This window comes from Balaenoptera ricei, chromosome 21 (genome assembly GCF_028023285.1).
Source record: "Balaenoptera ricei isolate mBalRic1 chromosome 21, mBalRic1.hap2, whole genome shotgun sequence".
Lineage (NCBI taxonomy): Eukaryota > Metazoa > Chordata > Mammalia > Artiodactyla > Balaenopteridae > Balaenoptera > Balaenoptera ricei.
This window is the reverse complement of record NC_082659.1, coordinates 3,983,506-4,005,039: the sequence shown is the minus strand read 5'-3', so window position 1 is coordinate 4,005,039 and position 21,534 is coordinate 3,983,506. Positions and strand designations below refer to the sequence as shown.

At 33.2% G+C, this 21,534-nt stretch overlaps 1 long non-coding RNA gene across 1 annotated transcript in view; it reads right to left on the bottom strand.

Moving 5' to 3' along the window:
* LOC132356622 (uncharacterized) overlaps positions 1-21,534 on the bottom strand; it is a 356,023-nt gene that overhangs the window by 202,702 nt on the left and 131,787 nt on the right. Inside the window, exon 7 of the long non-coding RNA XR_009499931.1 lies at positions 7,204-7,356. This is a non-coding gene — a long non-coding RNA (uncharacterized LOC132356622). The remainder of the gene's footprint in view (positions 1-7,203; positions 7,357-21,534) is intronic.

Genomic DNA, 21,534 nt, shown 5'->3' with positions numbered 1-21,534 from the left:
AAAGGAGTGAAAACATGTGTTTACACAGAAACCTATACATAAACGCTCATAGAAGTTTTAACTTTACAATCCAAAAAATGAAAACAACTTACACGTCCTTCAGTGAGTGAAAGGATAAATAATCTGTGGGTCATTTACACCATGAAGGATACACAACATTAAAAAGGAACACACTATTGATACACTCAACTTATATGTATCTCAATAGCATTATATTGAGTGAAAAATGCTAATCTCAAAAGGTTACATATTTATGATTCCATTTATATAACATTCTTAGAATGACAAAAATTACAGTGCTTAAGAACAGATCAGTGGGGGGTCAGGGTTTAGAGTTGGGGGTGGGTGAGCCTGTAAAGGGGTATCATGAAGAAGTTTCTTTGGGGAGAGAGAATAATACTGTATCCTGATTGTGATGGTGGTTACACATAACTATGCATGTGATAAAATTTTATAGAAGTATACACCAAAAATGAGTAGTGCATGCAAAAAATGATAAATCTAAATAAGGTCTATAACTGAATTAATAGTATAGTACGAATGTCAGTTTCCTCTTTTTTGGTAATGTACTATGGTTATTCAAAATGTTATCATTGGGTGAAAGTCATATGGGTATCCTCTTCATTACGTTTGCTGATTCCTATGAGTCTAAGCATATTTCAAAATAAAAAGTTAAGAATATATTTAAAATATTAAGCATAACTCTTTCATATTCTACGAACAACTCTAGTATCTAAAGTCTTTGCTGATATGATTTTGCTGACAGTTGTTTTTGTTTTCTCTTGCTCATGGTTTAGTTGCCTTGTTGAGAATTTTGACTGCACACATATCAAATAAAATTCAAAGAATATTTTGAGGCCTCTTTTGAAGATGATTCTCTACCTTACCTGAAGTTTTTATAATACTTAGGTAGTGCTGTTTAGAATGAAAATCTTTGTTAGGGCAAGCTTATGATTGCAAATTTTTAGAGATGACTTTTTTTTCCCACCTTGTTCCAAAACTGGAGACAGTCTATTTTCCTTATTTTCACTTTGGTTTATTTCCACTTCATTCTTACTGAAAATAATGCTATTTTAGTGCCAGATATCTGGCAAAGACATACTATTAAGTCAGTGACCATGAATAATTTCTAGGCTTTATCTCCTCTCCTTTATGAGGCTGTGAATATTAAAGTTCCAATGTTCAGTCTTTGTTCTGAGGGTAGCATTGGTGTCAGCGTTTTACTAAATCTCTGGAGTCATGCTTCAGCTAAATTGACTATAGCTTTCTTGATACTTCAAATACAATTTTAAAAGATACTTATTTAACTATGTAAAATATTTTTAGTTGTGTCCTTTATAGCATCTTTCAGGATACCTTATTTGCCATTTCACTAGATATGGAGTTTGCTACTAGATTTTTAAAATAGTTTTGAGTTATCAATTATTTTTCATATTTTGTTTGTAAGAAAATGACACTGGCATGAAGCAACAGGAGTAATTTAAATCTGTAGGTAATAAAAGAAAAAGCAAAACATAAAATGCAATTTTATTAACCTGAAAAATAAATCAGTTTATCCAATATAATTGGATGACAGATATTTAATGGTTGTATTTTCTTACCTTTCGTGTTCGGCAACTCAGATCTTTTCTATAGCATTCAATGAGTCACTCTTATGAACAAAGCCTAATAGATGTGGCTCAAAAAAATCTATAAATAAATATGTGGGGAAAAAAGCTGGGAAACACCTTTACTTTGCATGTATCTAATACAGGAAAATTTGGTTGAATTCAAATAATAGGTATTGTATGTAAATATGTGTCTGAAGTCAGGAATGTACATTTGAATTCCACCCTCTTGGGAGTGTTAAGTAATAAGAGATATCAGATTCAGTTGGTGTGAAATGAATAAAATGTAAAGTGGCATCTCCGGCTTTGAAAAGTTCTTGCTTGAAGACAATCTGAAGGTATTTGTCAATATGATAGATTCAAGCTATTATTTTATAAATACAAATAAAAACAGAGGCCAATTTAAGATCCTCTTCTTTGGCAAAAATACTTAGCCCATTGAGTCATGACAGCAAGTATTTCAGATTTTTATCTTTCTAAGATAATTTGCGTCTCTCTGAATCTTAGTAGACATTTAATTAACATTATTATTGTCTATAAAAATCATACACACAATAAATTCCAATTCTCTGTACATGTACATGTACGTTCACACACTCATATGTTATCAAATGGAAATTTTACAGTTCAGATACCATCAGTAGTCTCATGAATTAAAACGTAATTATTCTGAGCTTGATTTCTGGACTTCCATGTTATTTAACTAGAGCATAAATTGTCTCTGAGTGTAACATATAAGCCCACATTACACCTTCGAGGGAAAAACAGTTTTCTCTTGAGAAACAAGTGATTCACAAAGGATTATCCATGAGGAATTTTAAAAATCATACAGTTTATCTCACACAATTACAGGTTAGTATTTTATCCTTCAGTGCATATATGAAGTTCATCTAGATTAAAATATGAAGGAAGCAAACTTTGACTTCAATATCACCAGCCTGGTCACTATAGGTCTTTTAGTTTACTTGTCATCTCACACTTTCTATTAACCTCAGATGTCCAGTGGGTTTTTTCCCCCCTTTTTTAAAACTTTCCACGTAATCATTAGTGAACGATGTATTTAAATATCACATTACCATTTTTCTTGGAACCACCAGTGATTTTTGAATATTAATCAGCCTTCAGCTAGTCATTCATATGTCTACATAGATATCAATATACAATTAAGGGAAAAATGGAAGTCACTTTGGCCAGTTAGTCATGACTGATTCAGGTTTTAAGAGTCAGCCCGGAAGAAAATTCTAACGTAATCAGGGACATAATTAATACTAAAGAAATGAGAAAATAACTTGCATTTGCCAATAGTGTAAACATTCTGATTTTAAGATACTATTTTTATTTAAGTTTCAATGACAATCTTGAAGTTAGTTTTATAACTCATTGTCTTTAAAAATAGAGAACACACAAATTTTTCTCAAGAATGAATGTTAAAAAAATTTGAATCGTCATTATTCACATTTGATCACATGTTCAGAAAACATACACATGTATGTGTATGCATGTATGTGTATATACACAGAGATATATATACCTGACATCATATATATGTATATATATCAAATAAAAAGGAGAATAATGCATTTCCAGTGGTTATACACAGTGTAGAAAAACACCACAACTTAAAGAAATCATAGAAGTACAAGAATTCTATTTTCATGATAAACGTTGTTTTCCTTTAGTTTTCTGTTAGCATATTTCAAAGCTTATAGAGTAAATATTGAAAATAGAACTTATTTCTAACGCATAAATCAACTTATTTTTATAAAATAAAAGAATTATCAATGATAAAATTTGAAAAACTTAAGGATGTATGAATAAAGAGTAACCATGCATACCCGTGCCGTGTAGATAAAAGCAATTTATATTTTAAAACTTTGCATGCTAATCTTTATTTCAAAAATTTACATATTTGAAATTATAATATATATGTAATAACTTAGCATGTAATCATCTACTATGAGCATGTCCATATATCATTAAGATGTTTCTTAGACACACAGAAGTGCAATAAATTCATTATTGAGCCTAAATTTCCTCTATTCTACCATGTCATTTTTTGGTCCACACTCAAATTCTACATTTAAATCTATCTCCACCAAGCTTTCTGTGTATTAATTGAATGTTTAATTTTACTGTTTAAATTTCCTTTAAAGTGTTTATTGACATTAGTATCTATATTAAGTTTTCCATTTCTAGAAGAAAGAATGTGCTTAGAGTAGATTCTGTGGCAGTTGTATGCTTGGCAGGATGATCTCTGGGTAAACAGCAATGGCTGTTGGAAAACATCCTAAATAATTACTAGCAGAAGTATGAAAAAAAATTTTGGTATGTTCTTTGGGATGTTTTGATATACATGTGAAAGTGCACTTTTAGTATAAAATCTGCACTCCTTATTATCTACACATTTTCTTGAAATGTAACACAATTATTCCCAGAATCTTTAAAAGAGAATTCTTGAAATGATGACATGCAATTGTCTTTAATATAATCATTGAGGTCTTTGAAAGCCACAGTACGAAAAGTGCTGATATCATAGCAATTGCCACTGTCATTCAGTAAAGCATACTGTGTTTTTGCAGCAAAATAGAAAGGAGAGGTGAGACTTTGTGTCTCTGTCTATTACAGTCATTGGTCTTTTTTCAGTCCTCAATACTAGAACCCTGCTATTCTTCAACATCTGAATATGAATAAATATCATTTGCTTATTTTCTTGTTTTTTTAACTATGTTAAAACTCAACAAATATTACCACTGAAAATTATGTTAATCCATACATGAATTATGGAAGCCATAAACCCATTTCAATACAGTGAGATGGATGAATTCTATAAGAATGAGAAAGCAGACACAGTACGGCAACAACTGAGAATATTAACATTGTTTTGTCTGCGAATTCCCACTGAGTTGACTTAGGTTGAAGTTGAAGCCAGAGTTATGCGAATGGCTGGATTGAAATATTTTACTTTTCAAAGTAAATAGAGTTTTACAGTCTCTGCCTATATTACAAATCTTAAGACTATAAGAAGATGTCTGTAAGAGCAATCTGGGAAGGCAGTTCCTTTAGATTAGAAACAAATTGTATTGCTGAACTTGAGGAATTTTGTATTTTCACAAACCATAGATGGATAGGACATTCATAAACGGAAGTTTTTTGTGACCATATCGCTCCTTAATTCTTTCTTTCTCTGGTGTTATTTTTGTAGTGTTATTTTATAGTTTTATAACTCGAAACTATTTCAAAGTCAATATGTGCATGTGTGTGTGTTTGTGTGTGTTTATGTATGTATTTCCCCCCACTTTATTTCCTACTAATATTTTGTGCTTCTTTAATGTCCTTACCCAGGTACAGTGAAAAGAGCTTGGACCATGGAGTTAAAGAATATAGGTAACTTATTTAAGCACTCTGAGCCTGAATACCTCGGAAAAATGGACTCAATAAGAGTATGAACTGGTTTGAAAGTGCCCAAAGCTAGTGTTTAGAAGATAGAAAGGATTACATAAATATCAATTACTATATTTTATAATATAATTTTTATAATTTTGATGGAAAACCAAAGTGTCTTCCTGTTAACTATTACCTAAGGTGGCAGTCCATGAAAGAGTGTGCATCATGTTGGCAAACTTTACAAGTAATTTTTTTTTGCTTTGTTTTCAAGAATTTTAGTACCGTTTGACATATTTCCCAGTACCCTACATGAGATCAGAAACAATGTAGTAAATATTTTCTTATTTCTCACAGTGTTTAATATGGAATAATTGATTAAGTTATTATTTAGTACTATGCATATACATTTTCCGGGTAACCTCAAAATAAGAAGTGAATATCAGTTCTATTAAATTACATAAGTATATATTTCATAATTTATTTTAATTGAAATCCTTAAATGTCTAATCTTCTTGAACGTATTGTATGTACAGAATATATATTATTATATAAGAGTAATCAAACAAAAGTAATCTTTTTTCTGTTAAGATTTTAAAAAGTATTTTAGAAGATAAGGTTTGTATGAGATATATAATGTTTTTAAAGAAAAATCCAATCGAAATTATAAATTGAGGATTTTGAGTTTGCAAGAGATAATGATGTATAATGCAGAAACATATGATCTGAGAATAAACAATAATAAAAAAACTTTGAAGATTATTATGTTTAATTTTCAACTCTGTTTTGGATTATATAGTTTCCTCTTATTTATGCCAATGTAACGCATGAGCTCACTGAATTTGACATCAAAATAAAAAGCTTCTGCAAAGCAAAAGAATCAACAAAATGAAAGGCAACCCATGGAATGGGAGAAAATATCTGCAAATCACACATCTGATAAGGGGTTAATATACAAAATATATAAAGAACTCATACAACTCAATAGCAAAACAAACAATTCAATTTAAAAACGGACAGAGGATCTGAATAGACATTTTTCCAAAGAAAACATGCAAATGACCAAGAGGTACATGAAAAGATGCTCAACCTAACTAATCATCAGAGAAGTGCAAATCAATATCACAATGAGATACCACCTCACGCCTCTTAGAATGACTAACATCAAATATATGAGATAACAAGTGTTACTGAAGATGTAGAGGAAAAGGAATCCTTTGTGCACTGTTCGTGGGAATGTCAATTGATGCAACCACTATGGTAAACAGTACGAAGATTTCTCAAAAAATTAAAAACTAGAAGTACCATGTGATCCAGCAATTCCACTCCTGTGTATATTACCAAAGGGAATGAAACTAGGATCTGCACCCCATGTTCGTTGCAGCATTATTCACAATAGCCAAGTTATGGAAACAACCTGAGAGTCTGCTGACGGATGAACAGATAAAAAAGACGCAGCATGTATATGCAGTGGAATGAAATTCAGCCATGAGAAAGAAGGAAATCCTGCCATTTGCAACAATGTGGATTGAACTTGAGGGCATTATGCTAAGTGGAGTAAGTTAGACAGAGGAAGACAAATAACATATAGTACACTTGTATTTAGAATATGAAAAAGCAAAACTCATAGAATCAGAGTAGAACAGTGGTTACCAGGGGCTGGGGAGGGGGCCGGGAGAGAATGGGGAGATGCTGGTCAAAGAGCACAAACTTCCAGTTATAAGATGAATAAGTTCTAAGGATTTAATGTACAGCATGGTGATTGTAGTTAATAATAAGGTTTTCTCAGGTCTTTCCTGAGCATGTGTCTTGCCTGGGTCTGAGGGTGGCTGTTTTGATTCTCCCTTCCACGTGCACTGCTTTTTAAATGTCTTAATTTTCAAGAGTATCACCCTAGCTTCCCCGGGCCTTTGATGGTCTACTGTTTGCCTCACCTGTACTCTCTCGCTCCAGGTGTCTGCCGGGGCAGTCTCCCTACAGCTTTCCCAAGAGGCGTCCACTGCTTTCCCTGCCTGAGACCTAAGTTAGGTGAAACAAACACTGGTCCTTCAGGAAGCCCCCAGTCAGGTTGGAATGTTTCAAGCAAGTCTTCTCTGCTTCCTCCACTTCAAGGGAGAGAACTGGGGACCGGGCTGCCACCTTCTACAGACAAATACCCGGTTGAGCTGGTGAGGGGATGAGGCAAGCACAAGTGAAAATGGCCCCAATCTCATACCTTTATGATGTGGCTTTTTCTTGATGGGCTGTTCACTTGGTTGGTGTAGGCCTTCTATCCAGAGTTCTTGTAAGGTTAATTTAGCCCAGTTTTTAGTTGTTTGATGGCTCCCTGGGGAGAACAAGAGCTTGGAGCTTCCTATTCTGCCATTTTCTGGAACAAAAGTAAACCTATTTTAAATTATTTATTTAGATGATTTATCCTAATCTGTTATAAAGCAAGAATCCCTCAGATTGAGGTAAAATTAACTATGTAATGATTATAAAATACATAATTAAATAAGAAATCATGCTTATTTTTATTTTTGTTAAACTAAGGAAACCTAAGGAAACATTTAATTCTCTATGTCTCACTTTTGTTATCTGTATAATGAGGCTAATGCCCCCTCACAGGGTGGTTTGAGTATTAAATTATTTCACACATGGGCGGCGTATGGAAGAATGCCTAGCACATAATTAGTTCTCAGATAAAATATAACTAGTTTTATTTTTATTATAATTTTTTCATAATTAGCATCATAACACATAAAGCAAATCTTAAACATAACAGATCAATAGAAATAATTTTGCTAGAATGAACACATAATTTGTAATACAAATTGATATTCTGAGAATGAAAGTATCATTATTTATAATTACACTGGAGAAAACAGCAATAAATCAGGACTCTTCTGGGTAAACCTGTACATAATTATGGTGAATAATTTAACATTTCTCTGACAGAAAAAATTACTATAACAAAAAAGCCATTCATGCAATTAATAAACATGGAATAATATATGTTTGAACTCTTTAATCTTGTAAATATATGTAATAAATGATGGTCTTTAATGTAAAATAATGGTCTTTAACGCAAAGTTATGAAAATAAATGAGCTAAACTATGTCTTAAGTTATTAATCAAACATATTAAACAAGACAGGAAGGCAAAAGAAAGTGATCAAAATGAAAACAGAAATAAAACAAATAAATAAACAAAATAGACAATATTGGAAATAAATAAAAAAGAAAATAATTCTTAAATACAAAGACATTGGAAATTTTTAATTAATTAAAACTCATAAAAATGAATAAAAATAATCTCTAAGAGGCTAAAGATTTTGTAAAAATAGTCAATTGCATTCTTAAATTTAGAGCAGATGATTTTACCTGAGGTTTCTTTTCTGTTATATTAACTAATCCAGAACACGATAAAGGATAAAATTTCATCAGAAAGTAATGTTGAAATTCACAAGGATTGCACACTTACACACATATTTTTACTTCTACCCACATACATATACACTAGAGAAGTCTTACAAATATGAATGCATTTGGCATCACTTAATCCAATTTAACACACACACACACACATACACACACACATATACATACACACACACACACGCACATCTTTCAATCCAGTGATTCTGTTCCTGGGTTTATATTTCACAGAAATTCTTGCACAGACATAGAAGGACATATTGTAGATGTGAGCTGTTTGTCAATTCAAACTCATGACCACTGGTGCTGGTGCAAAATATAGTCCATACCAGTCAATAAAAATTCCATTAAATGCTCTAATCAATCAAATGACAAAGCCATGGCCAAAAAATTCACAAAGGAACAAAGAAAAAATTACTAATGACCAAATAAAATATTGGAAATGCACAAGTAGAATTTTAAAAAGGAAATCAAAGTTATCATAAGAATAATACATAATTTTGTTTGTTAAGTTGTAACAAGTTTGTCATGTTATGCTGCAGACATGTCAAAACATTCAAGTTATATCTACAATTCTCTCTCTATATGCATATATGTGTAGTTATATATTGATAGAACAGGTAAACATAGAGATATATAGATAAATATGAATGAAATGTAATAAAATTTCAACAGTAGTAATGCCCATAAAACATATGGTTGGGTCTTATGATTTATTCTTAAATTTAAATGGTTCACTATAATTTTAAAATTATGCAATTAAAGTATATGGTTCTTATAAGAAAATGACAATATTCTAAATTGTTTATATAAGAATTTATTCTGGCCCTTATAGCAACATTGGTCTGTTAATTGGTCTGTGAAAGTATATTAATAACATATTTCTGAAAGAAATCAGTGGATAAAACTTACCACTATTATGAATTAATGCTAAAAGATTTTGTTTTAAAACAATAAGAAGGACTCCTGCACTTGACAAAGAAGAAAAGGTAATGGTTAAAGACATTTCTAAGTTCAATTTCTAAAATTCTCCATATACTTTCTTATATAATTTCTAAACACACCTCCTAATATCATATTTGCATACCTTTGAGATTTCATCTATACTAATACCAATTTGCACTTTATATCCTAATAATAACTTTATTCAAGATACTTTGTCATTTCCATTTTAAAGACAATAAAGTTTTTATTTCCTGCCAGTGAGTATGAGTGTCTAACAGTATCGTTTATCTCAATGTATGACAGTCTTTTTTTTTTTTTCCTGAATTTTCAGATACAAAAGCAACTGATAAGCCAACAGTTCTTCAGAGAGCATCAAGTAAATACTGAAAAGATGTGTGATACTCTGGGGAATATAATCAACTATAATACACATCTGCTGCCTTAAATTCCTTTAAATGTATTTGGGAAGAGCAGAGAAACAGAGATAACTGAAGATCTCACAATGACTTATAAAGAAGGGGCAAAGCTTTGTGTTCTAGAAATCTCAGAGAATTCTTCATGGTGGGGGGCCTGAACTTGACCTTCAACACTGAGAAAATATTTGGAAAGATGAGGCTCTAGGCAATCTAGAGAATGTATGGGAAAAAATCCCAAATCTGGGTTATCTAGTATGGGAGTTGAATGCAAGACAGTCAAGGACTTACATGTTATTTTTCATTTAATTATGAGCTTCTAAAACAGGGCATTGGTCACTTTCTTCTAAATATCCAGTGATAAATATGTGTGTGGTACTCAGTTTGATTTGTATGAAAAAAAGAGAAAGAAAAGAAACAAAGAAATGGTTGGAAGGTCAAAGGGCAGGGAAAGAAAGGAAGGACAAAAGGGAGGAGAAAGAATAGAGACAGGAAAAAGTATTCTAGTGTCACATGCAGAATATGAGAAAGATCAGACTGGAGATGCTTTTCTAGTGACCTTTTTGTTATTACAATAATAAATTTGATTTTTTTCTGATTATGCATACATGATTAAGATGAAAAATTATTCTTAAAATAAAAAATATGGGTAAAAAATTAAATTCATACTAATGACACTACCTAAACCATCAATACACAAAGTGTGGTTCAAGAATGCCTAGGGGTTCCCAAGATCCTTTCTGGGGTCAGTTAGGTTGAAACTGTTTTCATAATAATACTAAACCTACATTTGCCTTGTTCACACTCATCCTTTCATGGGTACTCTGTTGCAGAGGCTGCATTACATGGATGTCATTACTCTGTGTGTCTTTGTTTTTGTTTAAAAAGTTATCAGTTTAAATTTATAATACAATAAATATGAGCAGTTATGTTCAACATAAATAAAATCTCTCCGGGATCCTCAATACTTTTTAAGAGCATACAATGCAAAGTTTGATAACCAATGACTAAAAATTTCTTACATTCTGACACAATCCATTCTAGTCTTTTTTTTCTGTGTATAGATGTCATTTAAAAATGGTTGACATTTAAAAAATATGTGTCATTTGAAATATATATACCATATATTATGTGTTAATATATGTTTGAATATACGTATATGTATTTGCAACCTGCCTTTTCCAGCCAAATTTATATTATATATATATACATCTTAGAACTCTCTCTCTATATATATTTCATATGTACTTATCTATAAAATTTTCATTAATTATTTAATAGACATATAGATGTAGCATCTATTAATAACCAGTCACCTTATTTTGATGTAGAGGAGTTTGCTGTTGTTGCTATAAGAAAGTTAAACATCTACTCGTAGTGTTTTTACTCATGTAAAAATATGTGTATCTATACAAATTTTGCATAAGTTTGTACAAATTTAGACTATTTGTACTGTATGTACAAATGGATTTTTAAAGATGAACACGCCCCTTAGATTCATTGCTTGAAAAGTACTCACTGGGTCTAAAATATGCTCCATGTCATCAAACATTATTAGAGACTATTATACTCATTCATAGTCCTAACAGCCTCCTTCTACAAATAGAATAAAAGTCATTAAATGCGGGAAATGGTTCTCCTTATTGTCTGCATTTACCTTTGAAGTGCTAAAAATACTGTAATATATTCATATTTTGTATCTTATTTATGAACTGTCTATATTCTTTGTCCATTTTAATGATTATATTCCACAATAAGGGCTCTCTGTGTGTTACAGATAAAACTCCATCATATATTATATTTGCTACAAATAAATTCTCATTTCTTAATTTTTTATAATATGGCTAAGTGTACGTTTAACCATATTTTTTATGTAGTCAGATTCTGTCATTTTGATATTGCCACAATAATGCTCTATAATGAACAGCCACAGATCTTAATGTCATGCATGTTTTATCAATGTCACATGAGCATTTTTTTCTCAGTTTTACACTTGTGGGTAGTTAGGGTTCAAACGAGGACTGGATGAAGCAGATTTTGGATCCCACTAAAAAGGGAAAAGGTCTTCTTCCTATGGCCACATCCTCCTACAACTGTGACTGGACATATTCTTTGCATGACTCGAGGGAGGCACACCGGAGAACCACCACCACCACACAAGCATTATTTCCTGCCTTCATGCCTTGCCTTTTCCATATTGTCCTATAAATGGAATCATACAATCCACAACCTTTCGGTTCGGGCATTATTCACTTATCAGAGCATATTTAAGATTCAGTCGTGTTGTTGTAGGAATCAATAGTTCTTTTTATTTCTGAGCATTATTCCATTGTCTTGATGTTTGTCCATTTATTCACCTATTGAAGGGCATCTTTGTTGTGTGTAATACTTTTAATTATTATCAGTTTAAGAAATATCAGTAATATCTTTCCATGTAGGCTGGTATTCTTCTATGATATTTTTAATGGTTGCAAGCCCATTGAAGTCCATTCTCTGGATATACAACAATTTGTTTACATAATTCCTTATTGATTATTGACAATTCCCTAGATTAAAAAAAATAATAATAATAACAATGATAATAATGATGATGATGGTAATAAAGAACTTTGAAACAAAATTTAGCTCTCTCCATAATTGTGTTCTTATTCTATCTTTATTGAAGTAAAATTTTGGAGTCAAAAGAGACTCAAAATTTTAGGGCATTTGGACTCAAAATTTATGAGATTGATAATTTTCACTATACTGGTCATCTCATGATTTTGTTTTTTGAGGAAGAAGCATTAGGCTACGGGAATGACAGAAGGATGTAAAAAGGAGAGAGGAAAGAAAAGATTACATTTCTTAAATTTACATGAGACCAAACTGTGTGACTGGAATTAATGCCAAAATAATACATTAGGCCAATTTTACCAAGCGTTCAATTCACAGGGATAAAGTTAATTCACATTGTTATGATTAATTCCATGTAGAAAAACCTGAGCTTTTTTCACACATATTCTCATAAGACCACTTGTAACCAATCTACTCCTTCCCAAAATCTGCAGGTAGGATCTTTCATAATATAATTAGTAGGTGGAAATTAATCAGCATAAACAGACAAAACAATGTAGATAATCTGTCAATTCAGTGAAAACATTAATCAAATTTATAATTTTAATAAAAATAAGAAAAGTGTCTGATTTCCCAAATTACATTTTTTTCAAAGGATTTACTGCTGTCTTATAGACACTGTCTTAATATTCATATATTGTTTCCTCCCCAGTCAGCCAAGTAAAGTACATAGTTGGATTCATACATTATCACCAATATTTTTTTTCCTTTGGAAAGTATGAAACCAATAGAACATTTTATGGTCACTTTCAACTTTCATTTAAAGCTCCAAATCCATGGTGAAGAAAAATTAATCTATGATTTTTTTTACTATCTTGCACTCAAGTCATAAAAAATTTTCATTTTAAAGAGCTATATAAAGTTAAATACTCTACTAAGCTTTATTTCTTAGCTCTTAAATGTATATGTATTATTTTCCTTTGAACTAAGAGGTGGCATATTGTCAAGAGTAAATAAATCCTGAAACTTATAAACTTCAGAATTTTAGGTCTTCAAATTTTCAGGGAAACTTGACCTTGGATAAAGGCAGTCACTGAGCCCTATCATAAAAATTATATTCTTTATGTAGGCTTCCAGAATCTTCCTACAAACAGATCATCCATGCAAGAAATGAGGACTGCCATTTATGAGGAAAACATTTGTTAATTTTCTATGGTAATTTTATCAACTTCCTTTCTTGGATCAATTCAACTGTAAGAAGATAAGTGGATTATATTTTTCATTCCATTTATATTTTAAGTATTTATGATCCTATGTCACTATTAAAATACAAAGGACACTACTCCATGTATTAAGCTACCTCAACTATGGAAGGTCATGTTAAACTTGTAAGTAAGATTAAAAATCAATCTCTATGATTTTGAAGTAAAATAAATTATCATCGCAAAACTTTGATAATTTAAACTTCAGAATGTTTTAAACTTACAAACGTATCAAGCTTGATAAGTTAACTCAAAAATATAGTATCTTAAAAATACCTTTTTTGGATCTTATGAGTGGGTTTTATTATCATCAAGTTCCACTGGATAAAATGATTATAAATATATATATATTTATATATATACACATATGTGTGTGTGTGTGTGTGTGTGTATGACACTGTTTTTAACAATGTTAGTGTAAATAAGTAATGCTTTAGGGAAATTACATTCATTCCATTGATAAACACTTAATGGCATATGACGACTGCCATCTCCTTTTATGTATAAAGGAATGGGCCATATATGGAGGCATTGCTGTGTTATTAAAAATGCATTAGACTGCAAAACCCATGTCATGTTGTAGGCAGAATTAAGAAATTTTCTAATATCATTAAACAGAACTGTACTTAAGCCAATATCAAGAATTTCAACACACTTAATAGTGTAAAAACATAGAAATCATTACTTATTTTTGTGAATATTAACAAAATGCTGAAAAAATAGTATAAATAGTTAAAGTTTGGAATTGATTCTACATTAGACATAGTAATATATTTGTCCACATAACCAAGAATTACTTAAGGCTTTACACATATATTTATACAAAATATATATAACACAAAAATGTATATAAACACAAAATGCTTATTATACTTTTTTGTGTTTAGGCTTTTATATTAATGATATCATTCTGCATGCATCCTTTTGCAACTTGCTTAATTTCCTAAATGTTATTTTTTATATTTACAATATGAAACATTATTCTTTAATTTGCATACACTTTTAACTCAAAGTATTCAATTTCATGGAGAATCCAGACCCCTGAACATGTCTCCTTGTACACATGAATGAATGTTCCTCCCACTGATTCTTCTAACACGCCATGTAGCAATGCCCTTCTTCAATTTAGATGTCATCTTGGGCAGAACCTACAATTTTTTATGAATTTCAGTTCTGTCTTTTAGAGAGTTACTATTCACTTTCAAGTGTGATAGAAGAAATTTTCACATATTGAGGTATACAGAAGTCATTCTGGCTTGAACTTCATGTTAATGAGAATGGCCTGTCTCCTGGCCTGTTTATGACACACTGTTCAACAGCTTTAACCATTAAAGAAAAGAATGCATTTAAAAATCAAAATGGAGTAACTGTGATTCAGGGATTCAAAATGGAGCCCGGTGGCCATTGTGGAGGTGGTTTCAGACACATTCCCGCATCCCTGGGAACTTGAATTTTCTGAACTGTATCAAACTAAAGGATACCCTCAGCCATTTTCAAAACAATATCTACTAGCAGGTGCCAGGGGCAACCTTATGGTCACAAGGTCTCCCCTTGTAACTATGCAACCATTTCAGACCCCAACCAATTCTTGCTTAACAAACACCCTTCTTGCCAGTCCCAATCCTGATTTTTGACAAATGATTTATGTACCTTTGCTGTTTTTGCCTATAGAAGCCTTCCCTATTTTGTAGTCCTGCAGGACACAATTAAAGTGTTTCTTGAATCGGTGTCTCCTAGTCCTCAGTTTGGCTCAAATGAAACTCTTCTATTTCTATTATAGATTGTTTATTGATTATTTACATCTACTCGTGTTACAATTTCAGCCGCTCTAAATTAAAACTTGGATCCCACATCAAACCCAATCATTCTCCACTCACCTGCCCCAGACGCCTGTGATGGGAGAGAGATTTAATATATTCAGCGTCCCTTTCTTGACTTCCTCCTTCTCCTCTGTCTCCTGACTCCTTCAAATCAAGGCACACAAAGATGGCATGAGAGGTAAGGACTTACCCAGAGGATCTGCACTTCTTCTTTGACTGGAAGTGCCTCTATCATGGCAGTTTTATGGGAAGGTTGCAGGACCTTTCCTCTGCCATAAGCAGTGCTCTCTCTGACATCATGTGCAAGCAAGAGCTCTTCCTGTGTTGGCGGAGGGGGTGTGTGTGAAACAGCTCCTGCCTCGGCACCTTCCTGTGGGGAAGCCATGAGTAAGCCCACTGCATTTACCCCCAGGGAACGCTGCTGCTAGCCGTGACAAATGCCTCAAGGGCAGCCTCCGCACTGTACTGTCCCATTCAATATCCTGTTCTTAAAAGATAACTGGCTTAATAACAAAATTCACTGCTGATACTATTTCTATCCTCCCTAAGATACTGCAAAGGCTTTTGTATGCTCTGACATCTATTACCCTGTCCCCATTTCTGGCATGTTACTCTTCTATAGTACTTTGTAATCATCTTGTTTTTATGCCCCCCTAAATGAGTCACTATTAATATAGAGGTGGTGTTTATATAGCCTTTTCTTGTTAGATCTGCCCACAAATGTATCACTTTCTTTACTCACAATTGCTTCTTGAATTCAATCTTTTTTTTCTGGGTTCAGTTTCCCTGTTTCTAAAATATATTTTAATTAATAGTTCTTTGATGAGGCTCTGTTAATAGCAAATTCTTTAAGTCTTTTCTTTTTCCTTTTTTTAATCCTTTCACTTGAATTTTAGTTTATATGGGTTTATAGATGGGTTAAGTGATGTTTTGCCTCAGAATTTCCTCAGCATGCCTTATTAAGGAAGAAGTCTGCTGTCAGTGCAATTATACTACTCATAAACTTATTTTTTCTGTGTTATTTTACAATGCTGTTATGTTTTTGCCTAGATGCTTATACTTCTTCCTTTTTTTTTTTTTTTTTTTTCGCTAAGGATACATTGAGCTAATTTGAATCTGAGAAATTATTTCAACATACCAGACAAAAATCAGCCACTACATGAGATATTTTTGCCCAGCTCTTTTGTCTATATGTCTGGAAATCCAGTAAGACGTACAGTAGTTCCCTCTTATCCACGGGGGATACTTTCCAAGACTCCCAGTGGATGCTGGAAGCCATGGATATACCAAATCATGAATGCCTGAAGCTGTGGATATATATGTATGTATGTATTATATATATATGTGTGTGTGTATATATATATGTAATGTTTTTCCTATACATACATACCTATGATAAAGTTCATAAATTAGGCACAGTAATAGATTAACAATAATAATAAAATAGAGCAATTATAACAATACACTGAAATAAAAGTTTCATGAATGTGGTCTCTCTTTCTCAAAATACCTTATTGTACAAATTTAATGCCTTTTCCATCTTAACTAAGCACTTATCACACAACACTGTGGTGCAACAAACAACAGCAAAACCAGCACAAATTTCTTTATCCTTCTTCACAATTTCATGGATAAAAGATACATCCTTACTGTAGATCTCAGCAACCTCAGCATACGATTTCTTTTCTTTCCTCATTAAGTCGAGAACTTTCACCTTTTTACTTAAAGGAAGCACGTTATGGCTTCTCTTTGGCAGATCCAAATGGCCAGCATCACTCCTCTTGGGCTTTGGGGCCACGATTAAGTAAAACAAGGGTCACTTGAACACGAGCACTGTGATACTGACAGGAAATCGGATAACCCAGTGGCTACTAAGTGACTAATGGACATGATATGCTGGGCAAAGGGATGATTCACATCCCCGGCTGGACTGAGTGAAATGCACAAAATTTCATTATGCTATGCAAAAAGGGTACAGCTTACGACTTGCTTATTTTCATAATCTTCCATTTAACATTTTCAGACTGCAATTGACCACAGATATCTGAAACTGCAGAAAGTGAAACTGTAGACAAGGGATACTATGGACAAGGGGAGACTACTGTATTGAACTATCTTCTTTTCTTACACATCTCAATCATTATGCAACATTCTTAGCTATTTCCTCTCTCTTTCTACAAATTCCAAATTCACTAATTCGCTCATTAAATGTGTCTCATCGGCTACTTAGCTAATTTATTTTTCTTTCTGCTTCGGTGGCTATTTTATTCTATTTGTGCAACTTATTCCATTTTTCAAAGCTGCCTGTTCTTTTTGCCTAGTGTCTTGACCTTAAATTTCATAAAAATGTAAACCATACTATGATCATAATTGTGCTGCTTATAATGCCTGATGATTCTTGGTCTAATTGTGCTGCTTATAATGATCTAATTGTGCTGCTTATAACGCCTGATGATTCTTGCTTGTGGAAGTTCATTCCTGCATATGATTTGTAATTTTTTTATGTGTAGCCTGAAATCTGCATAATGCACACTAATTATTATTTTTTAAAGTTTATAATTTTATTATTTTTTTAACATCTTTTTAAAATTTTTTTTTATACAGCAGGTTCTTATTAGTTATCCATTTTATACATATTAGTGTATATATGTCAATCTATTTCTTTAACATCTTTATTGGAGTATAATTGCTTTACAATGGTGTGTTAGTTTCTGCTGTATAACAAAGTGAATCAGCTATATGTATACATATATCCCCATATCCCCTCCCTCTTGCGTCTCCCACCCACCCTCCCTATCCCACCCCTCTAGGTGGTCACAAAGCACCAAGCTGATCTCCCTGTGCTATGCGGCTGCTTCCCACTAGCTATCTATTTTACATTTGGTAGTGTATATATGTCCATGCCACTCTCTCACTTTGTCCCAGCTTACCCTTCCCCCTCCCCGTGTCCTCAAGTCCATTCTCTAGTAGGTCTGTGTCTTTATTCCTGTCCTGCCCCTAGGTTCTTCAGAACCTTTTTTTTTTTTTAGATTCCATATGTATGTGTTAGCATACGGTATTTGTTTTTCTCTTTCTGACTTACTTCACTCTGTATGACAGACTCTAGGTCCATCCACCTCACTACAAATAACTCAATTTCATTTCCTTTTATGGCTGAGTAATATTCCATTGTATATATGTGCCAGATCTTCTTTATACGTTCATCTGCCGATGGACACTTAGGTTGCTTCCATGTCCTGGCTATTGTAAATAGAGCTGCGATGAACATTGTGGTACATGTCTCTTTTTGAATTATGGTTTTCTCAGGGTATATGCCCAGTAGTGGGATTGCTGGGTCATATGGTAGTTCTATTTTTAGTGTTTTAAGGAACCTCCATACTGTTCTCCATAGTGGCTGTATCAATTTACATTCCCACCAACAGGGCAAGAGGGTTCCCTTGTCTCCACACCCTCTCCAGCATTTACTGTTTGTAGACTTTTTGATGATGGCCATTCTGACTGGTGTGAGGTGATACCTCATTGCAGTTTTGATTTGCATTTCTCTAATGATTAGTGATGTTGAGCATCCTTTCATGTGTTTGTTGGCAATCTGTATATCTTCTTTGGAGAAATGTCTGTTTAGGTCTTCTGCCCATTTTTGGATTGGGTTGTTTTTTTGATATTGAGCTAATGCACAGTAATTGTTATAGTTTTTCCCCATGAGAATCCCTCCTCTCCTGCTTGGTGAGAGTATCCTACCCAAGCCATTTGCCTTTGTTTCTTTGTAGCTGCAGAAGCTCCATCAACTTGTTTTAATTTGGGTAACTTTTGCACCTTGAGATATTTCAGCACACAAATATGGTATAAATTTCTAATTTCCATATGAAGTGCAAGTTTAAGCTTTCATATATTTATAAGAAACGTTTTGGTTGGTCAGATTTGAGGCAGAGAAAGACATTTATTCTTCCTGTGCCAAAAGCTGATTTTTTTCCCCTGGTCCAGTGAGATTTACTCCTTTAAGATTCTGGCTCTGGAGGTATCTCTCAGTTCACACCCTGTCACGTGGAGACTCAGGTCCTCACCACTCCTCCTGTGTGGGCACCAACCCCAAAGACCCCTCGTGACCCATCACATCTACACAGCAGTGACCACACCTGCTTATGGCCTCAGTTTGTTTATTAAGGGTTCCTTCTTTATTTCTAGTATTTGATGATGTTCCTTTCTTGTAAGCTCAGCTATGCATTTAAAACAATGTTTACTACATATCATGCTTCTTTTCTACGAATTTGTAGTAAGAGGAATTTCAATTTATATTAGTATATTTTTTTTTTACGAGGCCTGGAGCTTTACTTTAACTGATTTCAATAACAATAGTTATTATAATAGATAGGAAGACTGCTTTTAAAGCCAATCCTTGGATACAGTTTCTCCACAGAACAGGAGCGGAGTGATTCTCACAGATAAAAACTATAACAATAGCTGTATATTATGCAAATTTTAAGCTACACATTATAAAATTACAAACCACAGGCTGGAATGAACTCCCATGAGCAAGAATCAGCCGTCATAATAAACAGCAAGATCAGACCACGCAGCACTCACAGCATGTTTCACGGTGATCATTTTTTTCTTAACCACACTATATCTTCATTTCCTCAAATGTAACATGAAGAAATGATTGTTCCTACCTGTTAGGGATTTCCAATGGATTGTGTGTGTTAATGTACTTTATTAGTCAGTCAAGGTTATGCTGGAATAACATACCAACCGAAATCCCAGTTACTTGGCAGGAAAACATATTTCTTGCTCACATCAAGTCTGACATGCATTACTGGAAATCTCTTCTACTTGTTAACTTAAGAAACAAGACTATCTTCCTCTTGTAATGCTTGTTTGTCATCACAAGCATATGTTCACATGGCTTCGAAGGTCCTCTTAGCAGAGGACGAGAAGGGTAGACAAAGTACACTGGCTTGTAACTGCCTCAGCCCAGAAGCAACACACTTCAGGTCCGGGCAGTCTATTGACCAGAACAGCCACTTGGGCTCAACTGAAGTGGTGTAAAGGCTGGAAAACATGGAGAAACCCCTGAAATATTTGATGAACACTAACTGTCTTTACCACAAATATATAAAGGTTTTATAATAGGATCTTGCCCATATTAAACACTCAGTATATATTAGCTTTTATTATTATTACAAATAGCGCTGCGATTAATATGTTTACATGTAAATCTCTGTCACAGGTTATCTCATAAAGATTCCTGGAAGAACACATACTATGTTAAAGGGTATAGGTATTTGTGGGCTTTTTATAAAGGTTGTCAAATTCATTTTAAAAATGAGGTTGTTAAAATTTTTCACAAGCATTTGTATGTCGATTTCATCAGATAAATGACAATAATAAAGATGTTTCTGCAACTTGCCGGTGGATTTTCAAATCAACTTTCTAATCTTCCTTTATTTCATTAGCTTAACAAATTACATTTTCTCCTAATTTGCATTTATTTAATTACTTTTGTGAGGTTGAATATTTTTCAGTATTTATACTGGTCATTAGATACTGATCTAGAGAAAATTATCTGCTTGTAACCTACGCCCATGTATCTATTCACGGTTTCAGTTTTTCTCTCACCAATTGGTAATGGCTTTTTTTTTTTAAACACCTTTATTGGAGTATAATTGCTTTACAATGGTGTGTTAGTTTTTGCTGTATAACAAAGTGAATCAGCTATACGTGTACATATATCCCCATATCCCCTCCCTCTTGCGTCTCCCACCCACCCTCCCTATCCCACCCCTCTAGGCGGTCACAAAGCACCGAGCTGATCTCCCTGTGCTATGCGGCTGCTTCCCACTAGCTATCTATTTTACATTTGGTAGTGTATATATGTCCACGCCACTCTCTCACTTCGTCCCAGCTTACCCTTCCCCCTCCCCGTGTCCTCAAGTCCATTCTCTACTTCTGGGTCTTTATTCCTGTTCTGCACCTAGGTTCTTCAGAACCTTTTTTTTTTTTTTTTTTAGATTCCATATATATTCATTAGCATGCGGTATTTGTTTTTCTCTTTCTGAGTTACTTCACTCTATATGACAGTCTCTAGGTCCATCCATCTCACTACAAATAACTCAATTTCGTTTCTTTTTATGGCTGAGTAA